Source organism: Danio aesculapii, chromosome 4, assembly GCF_903798145.1.
Source record: "Danio aesculapii chromosome 4, fDanAes4.1, whole genome shotgun sequence".
Taxonomy (NCBI): Eukaryota; Metazoa; Chordata; class Actinopteri; order Cypriniformes; family Danionidae; genus Danio; species Danio aesculapii.
Window position 1 is genome coordinate 40,222,056 of NC_079438.1, and position 15,160 is coordinate 40,237,215.

At 35.5% G+C, this 15,160-nt stretch overlaps 1 pseudogene; it reads left to right on the forward strand.

Moving 5' to 3' along the window:
- The first annotated feature begins 2,683 nt into the window (after positions 1-2,683).
- Positions 2,684-14,291, forward strand: LOC130223523 (uncharacterized; annotated as a pseudogene).
- Positions 14,292-15,160: the final 869 nt, after the last annotated feature.

A 15,160-nucleotide genomic window follows, 5' to 3' on the forward strand; every position in this document is an offset into this window, starting at 1 on the left:
ACTACATTTTTAGACGAGGACCAAATGTGTAATGTTAAATCAGAAGTAGCTCTCCTCTTTTTCCCTTTTTCAGCTTGAGCGATTACATCCTGCACTGGCAGCCCTTTCTTTGCCACGCATGGTGGAACAAAATGACAATGAAAGAGGGTGAGAGAAATGGATAGAGATGGGGAAAGAAGAAAGGGGGTTTAATAGTAAAGCTTGACGCTATACAGTCATTTAGGTTTCCGGTTTGGCACAGACTCTGACAGATCCACACAACAGCGTCTGTGATGCTGTTTAACAAGCTCCTGTGGGGTCTGACTTACTGAGGCATTTAGCACCGATACAACTGTTTCCTGTGAAATAAACGTTTCAGAAGGTGTGAAAGACAAAAGTGTAGGCAGAGAAAGCAAAGTGTATAGCGTCTGATAAATGGTTTGATAAATCATGCTTTTAGTAATGCTGGGGTTTAATGGTGATGTTGTTGAAGACGGGACTCTCTTCACTCAGAACAGGTGGTGTGTGGTAACAAGTAAAACCGTATGACTAGTGATGACCATAATGACTATGGTTGTATCTGAAATGGCCCCCTCTACCCTTAAGATGTCCCCTTTTTGAAAAAGAAGACATTGTAGAGCGTGTGTGAAGCCATAGTGGTTGTTCTGAAGTGCACTCAATCAATCCCATGACGCACCGCAATAACACGCGTACAACCAATGTACACTTAACAAGCTAGAGAACACCCATGAAGCACTTGAGTTTGCGCATCAAATTAACTTCCACATTTTACCAGAAGGATAACCAACAATCAAAAGTTGGTGTTGATTTACTTACCCTTTCCATCAGTTAAACATACATTTTAATTGAAATGTTTGTCATTTTTGATTCATTAATGCAAGTCAACAGCTACTTGCACACGTATAGCAAAAAACACGTATATACAAAGCTAATAAATTTCTGTGGCTCTGGAAAATACACAATCTTGATGGAAAGATGTACAATGTCATTACCTCTACTGTACAGTCTCTGCGAAGAGTCTGGAGCACAAGATTCGTGTCACATAAGACATCTTTTATATGTTGGTTTAACAATCTTAATATAGTTTTCAGCATTAAAATAAGCATAAGTGCCATTTTGATTACAATATAACTTACATTTCCTCCCTATCTATTTGGCGCCAATGCATACATCATGTGACCAGAGTTCCGTCGATTTGTCCTACCTTGTCAGATTGTCCTACGTCCCATTCAAAAAGTAGGTAGCACATTTTGATGATGCAATATGCTACCCATCAAATTTTGTGACATGAAGCTGTAATATTGATCTAACCTACCTACTGTAATCTCTAACCCAACCTTAGAACCATTCATATACAGTGTTGGTAGCATAAATTGATGGGTATGATAAAACAGGACAGGACACCGGAAACTTATATTTTATAAAGAATTCTGGACAATCTGAAATGCATTCATGTTTGTAAATTTGCTGTTAGCTTTTTAGGTTTTGGCACGAGCTATTTAAGTAATGTTTGGGAATTTTGGGAAAGGCTAGCAATTGCAAGCTAGCTGTGATTGCTACAGATCATTTAAATCATTTTTCTTTTAGGCCTCCCATTTATGCTAGAAATTATATAACAATATTAGATTTAGACCACTTAACTTAATGACTGCTATTAGGGTGTGAAGAACCATCACCTATCCACGGCTCTTTAAACTGCATGAAAGGGCTGCTGTAGATGCCTTTTGACTCTTAATTGTTTAATACCCCTGGAACCAATAATCAATAAATGATCACAAAGGTGATGTGCATCTATAGATTGTAACTGATTTTTACATTTTTCTCACAAAGGACAAACCTGAAATCCATCCATCTCTTTTCAACCCATTATCCTGAGCCAGTTAGTTGATCTAATCTAGTAAGCAAACATCATGTTAGCCATGAGGAAGGAGTTCAGCCTTTAAAAAGACTCTGAGGTGAGGCCATTTCTGTGATACAGATGGCATCGGGAGATTGGATAAGACACAATTGGGTGACAGAAAGAAAGGAAATGAAAGAGAATTTCAAAAATACTTATCCTGCTATTTACTGACCCAAAACAACCAATGCTATTCCCAGTGGGAGAGTAGAGAGTTTATTGCAGTCTCGAGAACAAATCAATTGCATAAGAGAGAGAGAGAGGGATGCGGGGGTGGCAAGAAAGAAAAAAACATCCAAGTCTCACTCCATTCCAAGTGAAATTCCATCATATTCACCTCCTCATCACTGAGGCTACAGGCCATCAGCGTTATACTCCAAATTAGCCCACAGCTCCACAAAGAAACTGGGCCCCCATACGTCCTACTACACCACCCCATATATACATACCCAGCCACAAAGGAACCTCTAGTCTCCCATTAGTATTCTTAAAGAGCCCTGCCTCTATAATTGCTCTGTCAAGGGGGAGTTGAGGCCCACAACAGAAGGAAGTAGGGTTGGTATGAGACTACTAAACTTGAGACCTGAACTGGTCCAAATACTGTAAATGTGCAATGGAAAAAAACTCTATAATCCAACTTACTGTACCTGACTGAGAAGCCCTTCATGTGTTTTTGTGTCTCTGCTTTAGGTTATTTGCTGCCAAAGTCCGGTGCACCTGGTGGGCATTCCTCTGGAAGTCAGACACCATGTGAGCAGTGGCCCGTGACCGACATTAGAGGGCAGAATGCCTGCTTCTGTACGGACTCTTGTGGTCTTCTCTCTCTTCAGCTCAGTCAATGGGTTTTTCAGTGGGAATGGGCCAAAACCAACAGCCCAAACCAAGGCAGACTCCAAAGGTGGGGGCTGCCCTACTTGCCAAACTGGAAACCTCCATCACTTGGTTTGGGATCATTCAATATTTCAACAGGGATAGAGAGTCTGCGGGAACAAAGTTGAGCTTGACCCTTCCAGAAGCAACTACACAAGACTATACTCTATCTTCAGAGGACTTAACCACCCTAAAATACCAGCCGACTGCAACCACAATAGAGGAGCTTCAAAGCAGCACTGTCCAGATAGGCACCCTGCTGCCTTTAAAATCAGTGAAAACTGCCAACAGATCCACTACTCAGGAACAAACCGCAATTACAAAGCTCTGAGCCACCTCCTTCCATCCTCGATCATAGCTATGATCTTGATCTCTGGCCTCCGAATAATGGCAAAGCACATCGAAAACACCACAAACAACATCTCCTCAGATTACTAGACCAGAAACACAAACATACACTCTATCCACTGCTCAGAGTATCCAGCATCACTCAGAATGGTACATTGAGAAATGGTTTACGGGAAACCATGAACTCTTACACTGACCAAATCAAACCCACAGACACGCCATCAACAACATCAGAACTAACAGAGAATTTCATTTCAAACCACACATTTCGTAACACTAGCAGATCCCAAGCCGGAAGTATCTACTGATCATCTGAGACCACTGTCACTCATTCTAGACAAAATACACTGGAGACAACAAATACAGCCTCAAACCAGAATGGACAACTTTTGAGCCAACTGAGAAGACTCTGGATGGATTTACATGGGTAGAGAGCAGACCACAAGTTCAACAGAAATGGAAATGTACAAGGTTTTGGCCCAAGATTCCACTCCCCACCATGCCAGCAGGAGAGTAAGTTTAATCCTTACAAACCCAAGCATATGATTTAAGATGATACAATTTGACCTTTAATGAGTAGGCAGGGTTTGTTCATTGGTTCTCATTGTTCAACCTCTGCTTAAGGTGAAAATTAGTTTTAAATGAGTTGCCAAGGCCTCATTGATTACCAATTAAAGGGTTAGCAGTGTAATCAATGAGGCGGATGAATTGATTACTAGCCCCTGAGTTCCTCAGACATGCAAACTGCTGTCAATATTAGTGAAGGGAATGTCATCCATCTGATGTAACAGGTTCTGCCCCATTACAGTTGGTTTCTGTTCATTACCCTATGAGATATAGGTTCAATCTAGAATATCATAATATACTGCTTTTTAAAAATAATACTTAAAACTTTTAATTATGTGGCTTAAACAAATAACATTATAGTTATATCTATACATCATTGGGTTGTACCCAAAACACAACAGATTGTTACTGAAATCATAGCTGCCATCCTCCATTTTCATCCAAGTTTGGAAACAATTAAATCATCAAAAAGAAAATCTAGCTGTATAAGATCAAGATACCACCCAGAAGAATCAATATAGACTTCTAAGCTGATCACACACACACAGAACTCTCCAGATATCTATGCCCACACATAGCAGTGGTGATGTGAGCTAGCTAAGCATGCTATCCAGTATTGACAAGGCTGTGTTGATTTCTACAGCTAAGGGAGCACGTTGAAACAGACAGAGTGTGTACAGTAAGCATTGGATTTGCACTAGAGAAGTAGCCAGTTGGGGCGGTATATGATCAGTATTCCAATGGCAAAGTCAGCAGAGCCAGTGAATCTCTGGACGATGTTTTCCCGCACCGCCTGTTCACAGATGCTGAGCATGCCTCTCTCAAACATTTAGTCTCCTTTTCTCAATTCGCTCTATCTATCCTCAATCGCAGTAATAGGCCTCTCCTGACGTTTACTGGGCATGTCTGTTTTTTTCTCCCAGCCATAAGTCTCATTAGCTCTTCAGTCTTATGTTTTCTTTCAAGCTATCTTGGCTCCCGGAGACATGTTTTTCCTTGCCTTCTGTTCTTTTCCTTTCCGTCCAAACTTGTGGAATCTTTTCAGATGGCGGAAGTGCTGAGGAATAGATATGAGGCGTTGAGAGCTGTTACCAACCACGGCACCTGGTTTATCGCTGAGATTTATTACAGTACTGTTAAACAGTGACGTGCCGCAAATCTGGAGGTTCTGACAGAATTTTGATTGTATCGAAGGTTTATATATGCGGAAACAGCAGACAGAATGGAAGAACTTAATCAGAAGAATGCAATTGGTTGTAAGACACACAATGTCATTGAATTAGGTGAATTCTAAATGAATAATTCAAATGTAGTGCTTCACACTTAATCAAATCATACATGCACTTGTGTCTGTGAGGATAGGATAAACAGAACAGGATAAACAGAATTCAATGTTATATTTAAACAGACTTTTCAGCTTAATATTTCAAAATAATTTCCAAAAAAAATTTTATTCTCAAATTATGTAAACTTAATAATTTCATTGGTCATGATTTTTGTTACTAATTTAATTCAATCATTAAAATAGTTCAGAAAATGAACACACAATTAAAGGAAAAGATTTCAATGAATGAAGTGTTCATTGCTGTATTTAGCACTGCATATTTAAATTGTAAGCCAATCTATAAACCTATAAACCTTTTTGCTGACATATATTAGAGGAAAGCTATTTTAAAGTAAGCATTTTAGAAACAATTGTGATAACAGTTAACATTTGTTCTTTATGTTAATGTTAAATAATAGCAAAATATTTATAAAGCATTTATTAGTCTTAACTGATGTTCTGTACATGTCAATTTTTCCTAATACATTAACCAAAAACATATAAAGTCAATAATAAATAATAAATAATGTGCAATAAAATTTTAACTGACGTCAATTAACATTAATATGTGCTATATTACAATCTCAGAAAAAAGGTACATTTTTGTACTTAAAAAGTCCATATTGACTCCTTAAAGGTACATTTTAGCATCTAGAAATTAGGTATATGTACCTTTAAGGTATATGGACCTTTCAGGTAAAATTTGTATAATTAGTAGGCTGTATTTAGCACAGCCTGTTTAAATTGTAAGCCAATCTATAAACATTTTACTGACATTCATTAGAATAAAGCTATTTAAAGCATTTAAGAAACAAATTAGGATAACACTTAACACTGGTTCTATTTGTTAATGTTAAAAGACAATGATAAATAATAAAACAATTTACAATTACATTTTTTAACTAATGTCAAGTAAGATTGATATATACTATATCACACTCTGAGGGAAAAAAGGGACACAGGTTGTCACTGGTCTGTTTAAAATATAAATTTTTGTACCTAAAAGGTCCATATAGTTACCTTAAAGGTACATTTCAGTGTCTAGAAATTAAGCACTAATACTATACTTTACTAATACTAATATATGACTAGTTACATTAAGTTGCTACTAAGTACTTAATTTAGTTGCACTAGCATACGTTAATTGGACCTTATTAAAAATTCATTGTGATACTTTTTAAATAGAGTAAATTTAGCAACAACTTGCTCAAATAAGATTTCTATGTGCCTATGCAAGGCCATATAGTAACAGGGCTCTGATTTAAAGAGCATGCACTGCGACTTTGTGGCAAGGTATGTGTGTGTGTAAGAAACAGCAAATTATTGACTAATGTTTGGGTCACCTTGTCTTCTGGAGGTGCAGGCAGCCACAAATTGCAAATCCCCACCTCAGAAACACACTGGAGCTCAGAGTAAGGTCAATTACCACACTGAGAGGAGGAGGAGGATGGAGGACTGGGAAAGAGCAGAAAACATAACACAGCAAAGAGAGGAGTGATGAAATAGAGATAGAGGAAACAAGCAAACCAGACTGTGTAGTATATGAAAACAGTCTGCGTCATGAGACACACACTTTTTTTTGGTTAAAGTTTAAAAGTAAAAGCTTAAAAAGTAGAAACTAATTGTTTTGATTACTACAGTATATAGTAGATTATAGATAATACAGTAAAATAAAAATAGAAATTCTATTCAATAAAATTTTTCCCAAATTTTTCCATTTAAGATTTTTTATTCTTTCTGAAATTTATTTACTAGTATCATCCCATACAAAAGGGAATAGCTTGTTCTGATTAATGCTTTGCAATATAATTACAGTAATACTATGTGTTACAGTAATGTGTTTCCAGAACACAATGTCATTACAATGTCATTCATATAATTATTGCACTTTACAAATGCAAACTATAAATAAAAATATTAATGAATTCATATACATTTAATCTAAATGAGTTTAAATTGTCTAACAATCACTTTATTACAGTTGTTTTAACAAATTACAGTCCTAGCATTCATTTTGAAACAAATATTTTAATGGAATGAAATGGGGTGGAGAGGCTTAGGTAAAATTTGCCTGCCAATTTCCTTTGTGAGAACCATTTGCTTATGAGGTATAAAAAAAACCTTGATTTATATAGACTTTTTGGCTTAAAGTGTGGCCAACCACCTATTGTCTACCAAAACACAAATCATCTCACATCACTTTTAAAACAAAAAAAATGCTTATCATGGAAGCAATGCAGATTCCCATAGCAACATGGTTGAGTGAATGACATTCTTGTCAACCAAATAATCATTTCACTTTTTGATTGCTGGCATGCTAGTTATTTCAGTAGCGTATCAGTATCATCACTAAACAGCTGTCAAGGTATGACTCTCAGACTGGTACAGCGTGATTGTTGTCATGCAACACAGCTGAAATGTGTAGTGTACTATGTTGTCCGGCTGTGTTGTGGATACAGAGGACAGAACACACATTCACAACAATACCCTAGAAGGATTTAACTTACTATAATTTCAATAGTGTCCATGATTCAAAAGGTCTAGACTAACCAGCTCATTACTGTCATTACTAAATCCAAATGGAGAGAAAATGTTTGCTGATGTTGCCCTAAAATCCTGTTTATAATGAATTCAGACTGGGCTATTTTTTTTTTTCTCTTGAACACACTGAATTGTGTTGAAAATCTCCCAGACAAACAACACACTCACTCAGTCTCTTACATACACATTCCGCCTCATGAGAGAGATTATGTGATATATGTCACACTGTGCAGGGTCAAAATTACAAATTCTGATCTAATTCCATCTTTATTAATGGAGAGCAGGGAAAGAGGAGGAGGAGGGGTGGATGATGAAGGTAAAGAGGGTTGCTTAGATGAATAACTAGCACTGAGAGAACATTTCTTATCATCTAATGAGGATCTGTGGCTCTGGCAGAGAGGGATAGTGGACGTTTGACGCTTCATTTGAACACAGCTGGTGAAAGAGTCTGAATCTCTAAATCACCCGCGAAGAGACAGACAAGATTTTGAGGGTAACGATTATTACTATTGATACGAATGATACAACAGCAAATGAATATATATATATATATATATTATATATATATATATATATATATATATATACCCATAATATATATATAATATATATATATATATATATACCCATATATATACCCATATATATACCATATATGAAGTCATGATAAAACAGTCTCTAAATAAAGTAGATGACAGTAAATAAGGTTTCATATTTTGTCAATAATACAGGTTTCAACCACAAAAGTTTTTAGAAGTATGTATTTAATTACCCATTCTTGATGCCTAATTACTTTACACCCACCCTATATGTAGTACAGCTGAAATGTATTGGCATGCGTAGATTTAAACTAATGCATGGATATCATGAATGCAGATGATAATATATTTTATTGATTTGTGGATCTATGTGAATGGACGGATGGATACAGATGGATAGATACAAATGGGATGAATGGATTAAGATACAGATGGATGGATAGATAAAGAAATATATGGAAGGCTGGCTGCCTGGCTGAATAGATAGACCTGTATTTTTCTCTCACAGACAATGATGAAATCAAGTGGTGACCAAGTGATGCTTGATGGTTTGCTTGAGTGAATTCCTGCCAAGAGAGGATATGTAGAGCTGTGCACAAACACGCGCGCACACACACTGTCCTTCTGTAGACTTCCTGCTTGGTTTGGTGCATAGCTCATTATTCATGCTAATGAGAGTTTGTTTCAGCACTACAATGAAGATCTGCTGTGATCAGACCTGAAACAAGCATGCTGAAAATATACAAAAAGAACCAGGATCATGCAGATATTATGCAGTTACAATGAAAGATAAACACTCTGAACATCATATGTTTTCTTTTTCTGTATAGGCAGTGAAAGGTTTATACCCTCAGCTTACTGTAGGGTACACACTGATGCTGCACATCCATACATAGAGTCCATATAGACAAGTATGTCCAAACGTCTGCATAGTTACACATTTGAGAATGTAAACAATCCATCTCAAGGTCTATTAAGAAAGAATGTAACAAATCTAGAGGCATGATGTGTGGCAGTTAATACAACAAGCTGTTTCATTAAGATCTGTGGGAATCTTTGACCGATGACTAGATATTAAACACTTTGGCCTCATTGTGTCATGTCCATTTTCAGTCTTGGTAAGGTGTGTGAGGGTTTGAAACACAACCCAGTTTTTTCTCATGGATAAGTTTTTCGGATTAGTTTGATAATCCTGCTTGGTCACAAAGATAAGGTTTCTGTTTCTGATTTGTAATGAAGCTCTGTCACAGTGGAGTTGGCTGTGCGCATTCAAACATGAAAGTCAAGTCTTCATAATTGCACAATGAGATGCCAACTCTGATGCCACTGAAGTCTGGCCCGGAATACTGCAGAAATCTGTTTGACATAACTGGGTTAGGAAATGTTCTTGTTTTTCAGCTCTTTCAGTCATAACTTTCATTCTCAGCCTTGTATGCTCTGTTTTCCCATCAGGCTTTGCATGGGAGGAAGGCGATAAGGACACTGCGAAGAATGCTGATCTGACAACACAAAAGCGACACTATGAACTGACAACATCAGCTAGCTCCACGACTCTCAGGAACACAGGTAATTAAAATGCTCTGATGAAATTCAAGCCTCTATGTAATCCACACCTGTAATAATTATACCCGATTGTTATCTTGAGACTTGAAACCCTTTTTGAGACAAGTATAATGGAGAGACCATCAACTTAAGTAAATAGCACCACATACAAGCTCCCCGATTTAATTTCTTAAAGGAAATTAGTTGACATAAAATGTATAACTTATATTATTCTAAACCTTTGACTTAATGGTGAAATCCCCACAAAGACATCAGCTTAAACGTCAGCTCACAAAGTTTAAGTGAGTTTAATTGGTGCCGTGACCCATATGGGAGTAAGGTTTAGGTTACGGGCAACTGATGTTGGAGGCTGTGTTTTAAACTGCATTAAGTGCACATATAGGAGGAAGGTTTAGTGGGGATTAGTGAGATTCAGGTAATAGGAGCAATGCAATTAAAACTTACTTTGCTGATCTTAAGATACTGAAGATTGAGAGTAGAACACAGAAACTGTTACACTGGTATTGTGACTCAGATGGGAGTGAGGTTTATGGGAATGTGAATAATGGAGGCCAGCTATTAGAAGCATACCTGTCCACAAATAAGGAATACCACCCCACTTCTGTGATAAATTAAAATATATGTTCTGTATATTACTGCATGTTTTTATTTGCAAAAACTAAGCCAAGAGTTTCCCTTTCCTTTAAAATTTTTGTATATTTGATATTTGAAGTTTTTCCCTTTAAATTTTGTATATCCATATTTTGTATATCTGCATTTATCAACATTTATCTGTGTTAAATAAGTTTGTCACTTACATTATATTTATACTAAATTTCATATAGTTACTATTCATTTTAAATGTGCAGCACATTTACCATTCATATAACTGCATAAAACATTCCATAGCCAATAAAGACGTCATAATTGTAAAATATCACCATATCACAGTTAATTAAGAGTGGAGTCAACGCATAAAACAAATATAAAATTTGCTGACTAATTATTCACATCATTTTCTATCATTTCTATTCTAGTCTACACTATTTTTCTATTATATGAAGCATAAATAAAGTTGAAGGGTCCACTATAAGTACTAGATTCTTTCCATTGTTTTACCACATCACAAAAACCACAATCATTAATTTAATAAATATTACTCTGGTACAAGTGCCGATAATTTCATTGACTGTGTATACAAAACAACACTTAAGCGAACAAGACAATTTTTTTGTGGTAAAAGTTGTTCTTAATCTCTGAACAAATAAAAAATTCAAGCCCCATAAATATCCAAACTTTAATGTATGCATATCAACATGACAAATAAAGATAAGGTCCTATAAAAGGTCAATATATTGACATATACAGCCTTAAAGTGAAAACAAACTCCCTCTACTACACGTGGGGCCCAGCTGTCATTTATAGAGATTTATTAACCACAACTTTACTGGAAGTGTCCTTACCTGGAGCCCCTGAGTTTGATGTTTCGGACTTGTTGAAAGGGTCTTCTCTACTCTTCAAGTTCATGATGGACACAAGGGTGAACCAGAGCAGACCGGCGTCAGGGTGATTCACTGGAGCAATGAGTCAATCATCCACAGCTATAAAAAGGGAGATTCCTGCTTGAGTTTCTCAATATGCACATCAACACACCAGAGGTAAGCACTCACTCATTCTTGTCAACATGGGCACCATACATCACTATATGACCTTAAGTCTTCTTGATTGTGTAATTTGATTCCTTATTGGACTGTACTCAGCAACTTAAGTGCATTGAACTTTGGTTTTTTAAATTACACACAACTAAGGGACTGATTTAGCATAAATCTTTAATGTAGTTATTCTAATCGGGCTGAGTTAGTGGTTAAATAAACATATCTAATTGTTGAAAGCAGACATTTTAGTTGAAATTGTGCTTATTTTAAATTATTCTTAAGTTTAAATGTTGGTATTGTATTGTCTAATAATTAAAATGTATAATTATAAACTAAAAACTAAACATAAAAAAATAGTATTACATTTATTTTGTCTAAGGAATGTCTACGTGTCTATGTGTATTTATTTATTTATTTATTTTAAAGTGCACTAAATAAAAATACATGTGTTTGAGTAAAACATTATTTAAAGTGTATTTAATTGTTGTGTAAATGAGTAATGTTTAGGTTAGTTTTATTCATTATTTTACTGTATTCTACATATTGAACTTGAATATTCTACTGTGCACAACAAAATATTTGACAAAACACTATTTGATTTGGTTTTTTGCAGAAAGATGAAGTCTTCAATGTTTTTTTGCTTGTTAACATCAGCCCTGTTGGCCGTGAGCATCAGTCGACCCACGGCTCCCGAAGACAGGATACGAATCATTGCCCGAACCACCATCAGCCGAATTAAAAAAATCAAGGATGAGGTAAATGTTTTGCAACGATTTAATTCCCTTCATGTTGTTCCAAATCTTATGACTTACTTTTTTATGTGAAACTCAAAAATATGTTATTTTTAATCATCTTTAGGGACCAACAACTTTAGCCCTAATTGACTCAATATGGAGTTTATTTGCTTGTTGTCACTTTTTATTATTGTTATAAAATATAATAATAATATAATAATAATAATAATATATTAATAAATATAATATTATTATTATTTTACTATTTTTTATTGTTGGCATTTGATTTAGTAGGATATACTTCTTCATTTTGGTATTTAGATTGAGCAGAAAATGGTTTTATTTATTAGACTAAAATGATTTAATGCTTGACGTTCAATACAGCTTGATATATTTTTGTATTTTTGGTATTTAGAATAGAAAATAATTAGCCTAAAATGTTTTAGTGTTGGCATGAAGTTTAAATTGATGCTTTTTGCCATTTAGATAAATTAGCATAAAATAATTTCTTTGTTTTTTTTTTATGGTATTTGGTGGGATTTTTTTAATTTGCATTGTTCATTTTTCTTTTTAGATTGAGATCATTTTAATTACCGTACTTTTTTATTTTGTCATTACATTTTACTTGATTTTTTTCTTCTTTTTCCTTTTTGTATCATATAATTTTGCTTTTCATTTATTTATTACGCCAAAATGTCTTAAATGTGGCAGTAAGTACAGCTTGATGTTGTTCTTGTTAGCAGAAACAAAACAAAGTAAAGTACATGGTGAAAATCCATGTCAAGCGCTGTAGTGTTACTAAACAAGAAATCTATTTAAATATTCATTCATTCATTTTATTTCAGCTTGGTCCCTTTATTAATCAGGGGTCGCCACCACGGAATAAACTGCCAACTTATCTAGCATGTTATATTTACGCAGCGGATGCCCTTCCAGCCACAACCCATCACTGGGTTACACCCATCCACTCTTGCATTCACACACATACACAACGGACAATTTAGCTTATTCAATTCACCTGTACCGCATGTCTTTGGACTGTGGGGGAAACCGGAGCACCCGGAGGAAACCCACGCAAACACGGGGAGAACATGAAAACTCCACACAGAAAAGCCAACTGACCCAGCCGGGGCTCGAATCAGCAACCTTCTTGCTGTGAGGTGATTGTGCTAGCCACTGTGCCACTGTGCTGCCCATCTATTTAAATATTTTATAAAGATTCTCTCATTCAGTTGTTTATATACTTAATAACTTGTGTACTGTTGTTATTTCTTGATAAACTCTTATTTCTTTTAGTTTGGCTGGAATAAAAGTGTAACAATTTCTGTAAATATTTGTAAGAATTTTAAATAAATATTTTAATTATTAGAAATTATTCTTCTTGCTTGGCTACAGAACAAACCAAGATATTATTATCCAATAACTTGCCTAATTAACTGATCTTGCCTAGCTAACCCAATTAACTGATTTAATGAAGCCTTTAAATATCTGCACTTACTTGTATCTTGCAAAATAACTTGCAAAATATGATGTTCTGACAACATGGTAAAAATAAATTAGTTTTTGAAACTGTAATGTTTAAAAATGTGTTGGGGAAAAAAGGCTCTCAGTTGAACAGCCTTTCTAAATAAATTACCATTCATTCATTCATTCTCCTTCGGCTTGATTTATCAGGGGTTGCCATAGCCGAATGAACCACCTAATTAAATGATCAAATAACTAAATATAAACTGCATATATACACATGATAATTACAATGAGTAAATTCTGCATATCTCTAACTCTAAATCTGTCTTCACAGCACTTCCAGATGTCTCCAGAGATTGATTTTGGCCCTGACATCGACAACCCCATTGATGGTCTCAGTTCTGTCTTGAGTTACTTAAGTTACCTGCATTTGCGGTTACACGTTCCTCCAGCTCAGCACCTACAGCAGGTCCAGATAGACTTGGAGGCTCTCCTGCGGACACTGGAGGAGCTGGCTGTCTCACAGGGATGCCCTCTGCCCAATCCTGAGACCCCGGTGCACAAAGAAGAAACGGCCTTTCCTGTCACTCCAACTACCTGCATCTCCTGGAGCTCCAGAGGTTCCTAGAGAAGCTCTGCCTCAACATGGACAAACTGAAATACTGCAAAGATACGGATGTGGCTGAGACATTTATTCTCTGAAATGTGTAAGCCATGCATTATTACTTCTATGCATCAATTTCAAAACAAAATGGCACATGCAAGGACTAGTTCTCTAAATTATTTAACTTATTTCACTTGATTAGTTCTCAGTTTTTTATGTTAGTGCTGCAGCTTTCTATTTTCTAAGCTACATTTTTGATATTACAACATAGCACTGAGAAATTCCAACTTGCCTGTAGTTGTGGATTGTGTTTTTTTATGTGTTATATGAATGAAGAAGGATTGTGAAGATTGTATGCACTTGGATTTTTTAATAAGATTTTTTTAATAAATTATGTTTTAAGAAATCAGTAGCCTCTACGTTGCCTTTTCTTGTTTTTGAAATGGAGCGAAACTTGTCTTAACATGTTTGTACATTATTAGGCTGATCATTTTTATTAGATCAGAGTTTGTAATTTGGAGTTTTATAAGGTTTTCTTCACTGTAGAGATATTAATTTGTTTTAAAGTTTCGTTAAATAAGTAGAAGACAACAATGAAGAGCAAATAGGCCTACTTTTTAAAGCATGGTTGATGCTATTTTTTATATTATTATTATTATTTATTTTTTTTTTTGAGTTATTTGTAATGAAGTGTTGCGCTAGCATCAGGATTTCCAAAAGACAAAACTATGATGACACTGGCTGAGAATTTTAGGACAAGACACATGTTGCAAAATCATTATTTTCTTTTTATGTTGCTTAATTTAGATATTTTGACTGGCCTGCTTTTATAACTTGTCTTCTTTATGAGAAGTTGGCTAACAAACATCCAGAATGCACATTCATTTGTTTATGTGGCCAATAATGGGAGCACAGACAGCGTTGAATAGGAAGACTTCTCTCTATTTAAAAAGTTAATCAGAAATGAGGGGCAATAGCATAAAGCAACAAGTGTATTTACACAGTATTTTAATTAATTAACTAATGAACTTATTTAAAATGTAAAAAAAATTGCTAGTTCACTGGAATCTGG